The 9,257-nt window shown below is 45.1% G+C and overlaps 1 pseudogene; it reads right to left on the bottom strand.

The window, feature by feature from the left end:
• Positions 1-7,643: 7,643 nt before the first annotated feature.
• LOC100738227 (small ribosomal subunit protein uS14 pseudogene) lies at positions 7,644-7,946 on the bottom strand (annotated as a pseudogene).
• Positions 7,947-9,257: the final 1,311 nt, after the last annotated feature.

A 9,257-nucleotide genomic window follows, 5' to 3' on the forward strand; every position in this document is an offset into this window, starting at 1 on the left:
CTTGTCTGTGATTTCTCCATGGACAAGTCATAGGTTGGGGCCATAGACGAGTATACCTGGCAGGGAAACAAACAATGTAAAATGGAATATTACAGATCTTGGGCTTAAAAGTTCTTTGGTATCAGGAGTTCCTACTGTGGCACAGTGGGTTAATGATCCAGCTTGTCTCTGTGAATGCTTTGCTTCGATCCCTGGCCCACCGAAGTGGGTTAAGGAACCAACATTGATTTATCTGTGGCATAGGTTGCAGTTCCAGCTCAGATTCGATCCCAGGCTGGGGAACTTCTGTATACTGCAGGTGTGGCTGAAAAAGAAAAAGGGAAAAAAAATTCTTCCGTATCAAAATTCCAATGATTTTTTCCTGCAGAAATAGAAAAATCCATACTAGTCCTGCAGCCATTAAACACCAGCTTTGAGAAACAATGCAAGCTTGCCTCTCCCCTGATCCTTATCTGCAGCCCTATTTTCCACTCCCAAAACTATAAAACCACCTCCTAATCTCTCCCAAGGGGAGCAGAGTCTTTAAGGAATTAGCCTGATGTGGCCTCCTTTGCCTGGCAAAGCAATAAAGCTATCTTGTTCTCCTTCGCCCCCCAAAAGAAAGAAACAAAAGGCCATCATAAAATGTACACTGAATTTCAAAAGCCCCTGAATAGCCAACACAATCTTGAAAAATACAAAGTTGGGAGTTCCTATCTTGGCTCAGTGGTAACAAACCCAACTAGAATCCTTGAGGATGCAGGTTCGATCCCTTGCCTTGCTCAGGGGTTAAGGACCTGGCGTTGCTGTGAGCTGTGGTGTAGGCCGCAGATGCAAGTTCCATATGCCATGGGAGTGGCCCTAAAAAACAAAACAAAACAAAAAAAAAAAAGAAAGAAAAAGACGAAGTTGGAGGCCCCACACTCTTCCTGATTCCAAAACTTACTATAAAGCTACAGTAATCAAAACAGCGTGCTATTAGCATAATGCAGACATATAGGCCAAAGAAACAGAAAAAAGAACTCAGAAACAAACCCTCTTGTATATAGTCCAGTGATCTTCAACAGGTGTGCCAAGACCAGTCGATAGGAAAAGGACGGTCTTTTCAACAGTCAGGGCTGGGAAACTAGAGGGCCACATGCCGAAGAAAGGGAAAAAAAAGGTTGGAGGAGTTTCTGTAGTCTCACTGGTGAACGAATCCGACTAGGAACTATGAGGTTTCGGGTTCGATCCCTGGCCTTGCTCAGTGGGTTAAGGATACGGCGTTGCCATGAGCTGTGGTGTAGATCAAAGACACAGTTCAGATCTCACATTGCTGTGGCTCTGGCGTAGGCTGGCAGCTACAGCTCCAATTAGACCCCTAGCCTGGGAACCTCCCTATGCCGTGGGTGCGGCCCTAAAAAGCCAAAAAAAAAAAAAAAAAAAAAAAAGAGGGGGGGTTGGACCCTTACCTAAAAATCACATACAAAAATTCGCTCAAAATGGAACAAAGACCTAAACATAAGAGCTAAAACTAAAACTCTTAAAATGAAGAATTGAGGAAAGTCTCCATAACATTGGGTTTGGTAATGGTAGTCAAGAGATAACTCACATTATCCATGGTATAATTCCCTTTGGGGAACTCCTAGAGTTATTGATTAATGGGTTCTGAGTTTCAGTGTGGGAAGCTGAAAAGAATTCTGGAGATACATGTAGGTGATACTTACACAAGGCGAATGTACTTAATGCCCCTGAACTGTACACCTAGAAATGGTTAAGATAATAAGTTTTTTGTTATTTTGCTTTGTTTTTTCTTTTTTTTAGGGCCACACCAGTGGCATATGGAGGTTCCCAGGCTAAGGGTCTAATCAGAGCTACAGCCACCGTCCTCCACCAGAGCCACAGCAATGCCAGGTCTGAGACAAATCTGTGAACTACACCACAGCTCATGGCAATGCCAGATCCTTAACTCACTGAGCAAGGCCAGGGATCAAACTCGCAATCTCATGGTTCCTAGTCGGATTCATTTCCGCTGCATCACACTAGGAACTCCGACAACACTGGATCTTTAACCAGATCCTTAACCTGCTGTGCCACAAGAGCACCTTGTATCACATCTTCTTTACCCACTCATCTGTGCATGGACATTTAGGTTGTTTCCATGTCTTGGCTGTTGTAACTAGTGCTGCTATGAGCATAGAGGTGCATGGATCTTTCTGATTTATGATTTCCCTGGATATATGCTCAGGGGTGGGATTGTAGGATCCCATGTAGTCCTATATTTAATTTTTTAAGGAACCTCCATACTGTTCTCTATAGTGGCTGTACCAGTTTACATTCTCGCCAACAGTGTAGGAGGTTCCTGTTTCTCCACACCTTTTCCAGCATTTATTGTTTGTATTTTTCTTTCCTTTTAGGACCACATCTACAGCATATGGAGGTCCCCAGGCTAGGGGGCAAATAGGAGAGCTGCAGCTGCCAGCCTACGCCACAGCCATAGCAATGTCAGATCTGAGCCTCATCTGTGAACTGAGTGATGGCTTGCAGCAACACTGGATCCTTTACCCACTGAGGGAGGCCAGGGGTCAAACTCGCATCCTCATGGATACTAGTCAGATTCTTAACCCACTGAGGCACAATGGGCACTCCTAGGTTTTTTGATGGTGGCAATTCTGACTAGTGTGAAGTGATAACTCATTATAGGTTGTTTTTCTTTTTTTTCTTTTGTCTTTTTAGGGCCTCACTGTGGCATATGGAACTTCCCAGGCTAGGGGTCCAATCTGAGCTGTAGCCGCCAGCCTACACCATAGCCACAGCGACGTGGGATCCAAGCCACTTCTGCAACCTGTACCACAGCTCACAGCAACGCTGAATCCTTAACCCACTGAGCAAGAAAACCAGAGATCAAAACCTTGTCCTCGTGGATACCAGTTGGGTTCCTTAACAGCTGAGCCATGATGGGAACTCCCTCATCATAGTTTTGATTTGCATTTCTCTAATAATTAGTGATATTGAGCATCTTTTCATGTGCCTGTTTCCCATGAGACAGTAATGTTTATGTTGTGTGTATTTTGCCACAATTTTTAAAAAAACTGTCCTTCGTCTCTGCCACTTTGTCCCTGCCACTGGAATTTCTCACTGGACACATACCTCCCAGCCTGAGGCTCCTGACATTTTGCTCTGGTCCCTTTTCATTTTTCTGTCCTCCTCCCCTGTCTTCTCTCCTTTTTGGGGTCCTTCTCCTGTTTCTGTTAACGACCCCTATAAAGCTGTTTAGTTCCTCATGTTTTTAACCATGTCCCTGGCACCTCCCCTTCCTCAACCAAAGTGGCTGATTGAGATATTTTCCTAAACAAAGACTGTTCTCCCCCTACTAAATGCATTGACAGCATGACATCTGGTGTATACACTGCCCTCCTGAGAACCTGAGTCATCCAAGTCCACAGCTGAGACTCCATCTTCTCTCTACCAGCTGCCAGTCTGCTGGTGGACCTCAGGGCCCCAGGAGGGCTTCTGTCAAGCGTTAAAGCCCCTCTAGGCATCCTCTTTGCAGCCTGCTGCCAGCCCCTGCAGGCAGCATTCTATCTCCTGAGCATCACATATCAAGCCTCAGCCACACAGGGCCTGCAGAGAAAGCAGAGAATGATGATAACAAAAGGGATCCCCATGCCCAGGCCAAGTGAACTCAGTTCAGGATGTAGAGACACTTGGGGGCCAGAGCTGCAGAAGAGACAAGAAGTGATGCAGTACTGGACATCGAGGAAGCTGGCGCCTACCTGATAGCCTGAGAGGTGTGTGCGCATGCGTGTGAATAGACATCCCTGGGGACATCTTGGGGAGGAGAAAGATTAAAAGAAAGACAAGGAGCTCTCCAGATGGGTGAATGTGACAAGCCCCACAGGACAACAGACAATGCAATGTGTTCCAGACATAGATTCCAAAGCAGAGGCAAGAGCTGGCCCATGAGAAATCTTTAGAACAAAAACCCATCACTTCTTAAGTGCTTCCCAAGTGCCAGGCGTTAAAAACTGCAATTACTTCTGCTACATGCCAGGCATTGTTCTAAGCCAGCTGTCTAAATAAACATACAGTGCCAGCCACCTATGGGATTTAAAATATGCTGGTAACTGCATTTTATTTTATTTACTGTTTAAGAAAGGCAAACAGAAGATTATTAACATGTATACCTAACATATTCGTGGGAGATAACCAGTGGAATATTGTGCTCTGTTTTTGTTTTTTTTTTTTTTTTTTCAGGGCTGCACCCACAGCATATGGAAGTTCCCAGGCTAGGGGTCAAATTGGAGCTGCAGCTGCCAGCGTATGCAACAGCCAGAGCAATGCTGGGTCCAAGCTGCATCTGCAACCTACAGCACAGCTCATGGCAATGCTGAATCCTTAACCCAATGAGCAAGGCCAGGGATCAAACCTGCATCCCATGGATACTAGCCAGGTTTGTTACCCCAAGCCACAAAAGGAACTTCTTGTGCTCTGCATTTTTCAAATTTTTTTTCTTTCTTTTTTTTTTTTTTTTTTGGCTTTTCTAGGGCCACACCCACGGCATATGGAGGTTCCCAGACTAGTAAGGGTCCAATCAGAGCTGTAGCTGCCGGCCTACGCCATAGCCACAGCAACATGGGATCCAAGCCGAGTCTGCGACCTATACCCCGGCTCATGGCAACGCCAGATCCTTAACCCACTGAGTAAGGCTAGGGATCGAACCTGCAACCTCATGGTTCCTAGTCAGATTCATTAACCACTGAGCCATGACAGGAACTCCTTCAAAGTTTCTTAAGAAGGGAAATTAGTTGTAAGATATATTGTATTTAACTTAAAAGATGCAAAATATTAATTATCAGTGAGATGTTTTACACTCTCTTATTAGGTCTCCAAAGTCTAACATGAATTTACACTTACAACATGTTTTAGTTTGAAGGAGCCACATTTCAAGTGCTCAGTGGGTGCAGGTGGCTGAAGGCTACTGGGCAGAGTAGTTTAGATATATTAATTCTCAATGTAAACTCTTTGGATATATTAATGCACTTAGTCCCCTTCATCATGCTTTTGCTAGCCTCGTTTTACAGAGGGCATAGGCACTTTGCCCAAGGCCACCCAGGAGGAAGGTGCCTGAGGCAGAATCTGAGCTCAGTAAGTATGGGCTGAGGATACTTGCCTCATTTCCCTGAGGGCTTATAGGAAAAGACCGCCTGCTCTTATTTCCTCTGCTTTACAGGGGGGGGAACTGAGGATAAGAGAGACCAAAGGCTCTTGCCCTGTAGGTTGTCCCGGTGAGATCTGAGCTATGTGGGGGGAACACCTGAGAGGCATCACACTGCAGTGAGTGCCTGGGAAGGAAAGGCTGGGTGTGGCTATCTGCATCCCACACTTGAGGTTAAATCTGCATTGAGAGGGAGGAGGGAGGGAATGGGATGGGCTGGGAGTTTGGAGTTAAGAGATGCAAACTATTGCATTTAGAATGGATAGACAACAAGATCCTACTGTAGAGCACAGGGAAGTCTATCTAATCCCTTAGGATAGATCATGATGGAAAAGAATATTTAAAAAATAATGTATATATATACATTATATATATATGTATAACTAGTCATTTTGCTGTACAGCAGAAATTGACACAACATTGTAAATCAACTATACTTTAGGGAGTTCCCACTGTGGCACAGTGGAAATGAACCTTACTAGTATCCATGAGGATGTGGGTTCGATCTCTGGCCTTGTTCAGTGGGTTAAGGATCCGGTGCTGCTGTAAGCTGTGGTATAGTTTGCAGACAAGGCTTGGATCCCACATTGCTCTGGTTGTGGTGCAGGCCAGCTGGCAGCTGCGGCTCCATTCAACCCCTAGCCTGGGAACTTCCATATGCCACAGGTGTGGCGCTAAAAAAGCCAAAAAAAAAATCAACTATATTTTAATTAAAAAAATTTTTTTAAAGCAGGAAAAAAAAAAAAAAGATCTGCTTTGAAAAGTTCAAAGGAGACGCTCCCTGGTGGCTCAGTGGGTTGAAGTTCCGGTGTTGTCACTACTGTGACTTGGGTCACTGCTATGACACAGGTTCAATCCCTGGCCCCGGGAACTTCCACATACTGGAGGCCAAAAAAAAAAAAACTTCAAAGGAAAAATGACCTCATGGCTTGAAGCAGGAGGGAAAAAAACTTGTTTGTACCATTTTCTTTTTTTTTTTTTTTTTTGGTCTTTCTGCCATTTCTTGGGCTGCTCCTGCTGTATATGGAGATTCCCAAGCTAGGGGTCCAATCGGAGCTGTAGCCGCCGGCCTACGCCAGAGCCACAGCAACTTGGGATCCGAGCCGCGTCTGCAACCCACAGCACAGCTCACTGCAACGCCGAATCCTTAACCCACCGAACAAGGCCAGAGATCGAACCTGCAACCCCATGGTTCCTAGTCAGATTCATTAACCACTGAGCCATGACGGGAACTCCTGTACCATTTTCTATACAATTTTTTTTTTTTTTTTTTTTTTTTGCCTTTTCTAGGGCTGCACCCATGGCATATGGAGGTTCCCAGGCCAGGAGTCTAATTGGAGCTGCAGCCACCGGCCTATGCCAGAACCACAGCAATGCCAGATCTGAGCCACATCTCTATCCTACACCACAGCTCACAGCAACGCCGGATCCTTAACCCACTGAGCAAGGCCAGGGATCAAATCCACAACCTGGTGGTTCCTAGTCGGATTTGTTAACCACTGAGCCACAACAGGAATTCCTACACAATCATTTTCAATGGCTGCCTAACAGTCTATCAAAGAGTGCACCGTAATTTATTTCAGCAGCTGCTATTTGGGGGCGATTTTTTCGCTAATATAAATGGCCCTGCAATGAACGTTCTTATAAATTCCTTTTTGCCAATAATCCATTGTACAGGTGAAAAGTTTTGATTCTCCACTACTTCGTTGTCTGGCATTCAAGGAGGGTAGGAAGGAGCCCTGTGAACACGCAATTCTAACATGTCTCCTTGCATAGAAGAATCCTTGAACTTGACTACTTGTAGGTTCATAATTTCACTTGCTCACCACACAGGCTGGTTTCATTTACTTTGGACATGTTCCTGCTCTTGGATGAGCTTCTGTATGAGAGGAAACATTCCTGGGCTACAGCGTGGGCCCAGGCTGCCTCACCTATGGGCACATTTTGCAAAAAACAACTTTTTCAGGTCTACTGTAAACCCTGATTTCAAGAGGGTCATGTTAGACCTATGTGGAGCCTTCACCTCCTGCTTCGTGGAAATGTTTATACAGGTTCCTGGTTTCCTCCCAGTTCATCGACTGCCCTTTTACCCTTCAGTCTGATGTTACCTCTTATTCAGTGGGCACTTTTCATGCTGGCTGAAGCTCAATTGAAACAAAGCCGTCCATTGCTTTTCTATGTTTTTAACTAGAGTGTAGGGGTTTTTTGGGGGGAGGGGGTAAATGTTAATTTTATATTTTTTATTATTTATTTATTTTGTCTTTTTGCTTTTTAGGGCCGCACCCATGGCATATGAAGGTTCCCAGGCTAGGGGTCGAACTGGTGCTACAGCTGCCAGCCTACACCACAGCCATAGCCAGGGTGGGATCCGAGCCCCGTCTGCGACCTACACCACAGCTCCCCTGCAATACCGGCTCCTCAGCCCACTGAGCGAGGCCAGGGATCCAACCCACAGCCACTTGGTTTCTAGTCTGATTCGTTTCCTCTGCGCCAGGACAGGAGCTCCAAATGTTTATTTTATATACAAAGAACTAGCATGGTTTCTGCATAAGGTAGATGTCCTGGAGGACCCATTCAAGGAAGCTCACTTAGTCCAACCTAATGAAGCCAGGATCCTTCATGTGCTGGCAGAAGCGCTGGTGGCACATATCGAGGCTGTATTTCCGGATCAGACCGTGCCAGTTTGAGCAGACGCAGCAAGAGCGAGAACCCTGGCCGAATTTTCTCAGATGGCTCCAGTAGAGCTGCTGGTGACCCATCTTGCTCTCTCAACTGCAAGGAGTAAAAGAGTAGAGTGGAAATTTTAAATTAGGGAGCTGAATATTAGAGGGGGAAGACACTACCACCCACACACATCGAATTATGTGTACACATCTTTCTAGGCAAATCTTGCTTATTTTCATTCAATTTCCAAAAGGGTCTGAGACCCACAGGAGGGTCAGAACCAGGCTTGGAGCACGTGTGTCTGAGTGACCATCAGATTGGATTTCTCGCCCTCTGCTCTTTTGAACTTTTTCTGGCCAAGAACCACCCTTCTCCTGACTCCTCCCTTTCTCTTCTCCACCCCAGGGACAGGCTTTCTATTCCAGACCGTCCATCACAAAGAGACCTGCCTTTGGGGCTCTATGAATGTGCTTTACTCTGTGTGTGTGTGTGTGTGTGTAGGTGGCAACCAGTGGTACTTGTAGTAGACCTTTGCTCTAGTGGATACTCTGCTTGCTCCCTGCCCCACAGGCTGAGGTTCAAATTCTAGCAAAAAAAAAAAAAAAAAAGTTACAAATTACTTCCTGAAACTCTTGTGTTTCTCATGACCAGCAATAACCTTCAGGGTGAAAACCTGAAATGCCAAGAGCTTGTGGTATTGATTGCCTTCTCTCCCTCTTTTTTTTTTTATTTTAATTTAACTTTTTTTTTGGCTACACCCATGGCATGCAGATGTTAATACGCCAGGGATCATATCTGTGCCACAGCAGCAACCCAAGCCGAAGCAGTGACAATGCCAGGTCCTCAACCAACTGAGCAACTGGGAAACTCTGCCTTCTCTCTTTTGTTAATTACCTGGTGTGTTTGTGTGCTAGGGCTGCCATAATAAAGTACCAGATACCAGAGACTTAACAGAAATTTATTTTCTTATGGTTCTGGAGGCTAGAAATCCAAGATGAAGGAGTTGGCAGGGTTGGCTCCTTCTGAGGCTTCTTGGTTTGCAGATGGTCATTTTTTCCCTGTGTCTCTACATGGCTTTCCCTCTAAGAGCATCTGTGTCCTCATCTCCATTTCCTACAAGGACATCAGTTCTGTTGGATAAGGGCCCATCCTAATGACCTCATGTTTACTTACCTCTTTAAAGGCACTTTCTCCAAATACAGTCACCTTCTGAGGTACTGGGGGTTAGGACTTTAACATGAATTTGAAGGATACAATTCAGCCAATGACACATGTTACTTTTTTGAGGTGACAAAAGCAACATATGTTCACCACAGATAATTTCCAGAAAAAAAGAAACTAAAATAAGCATCTCTGAAAAAATTATTGTATTTCTTTGTTTTTTGTAAAGTATACAAAGTGAAAGAGAAAGCAGAGC

This window comes from Sus scrofa, chromosome 7, assembly GCF_054392235.1.
Source record: "Sus scrofa isolate SSC_HxYL_T2T_F1_AM1 chromosome 7, Sscrofa_HxYL_maternal_Yorkshire_Landrace_v2.0, whole genome shotgun sequence".
Lineage (NCBI taxonomy): Eukaryota > Metazoa > Chordata > Mammalia > Artiodactyla > Suidae > Sus > Sus scrofa.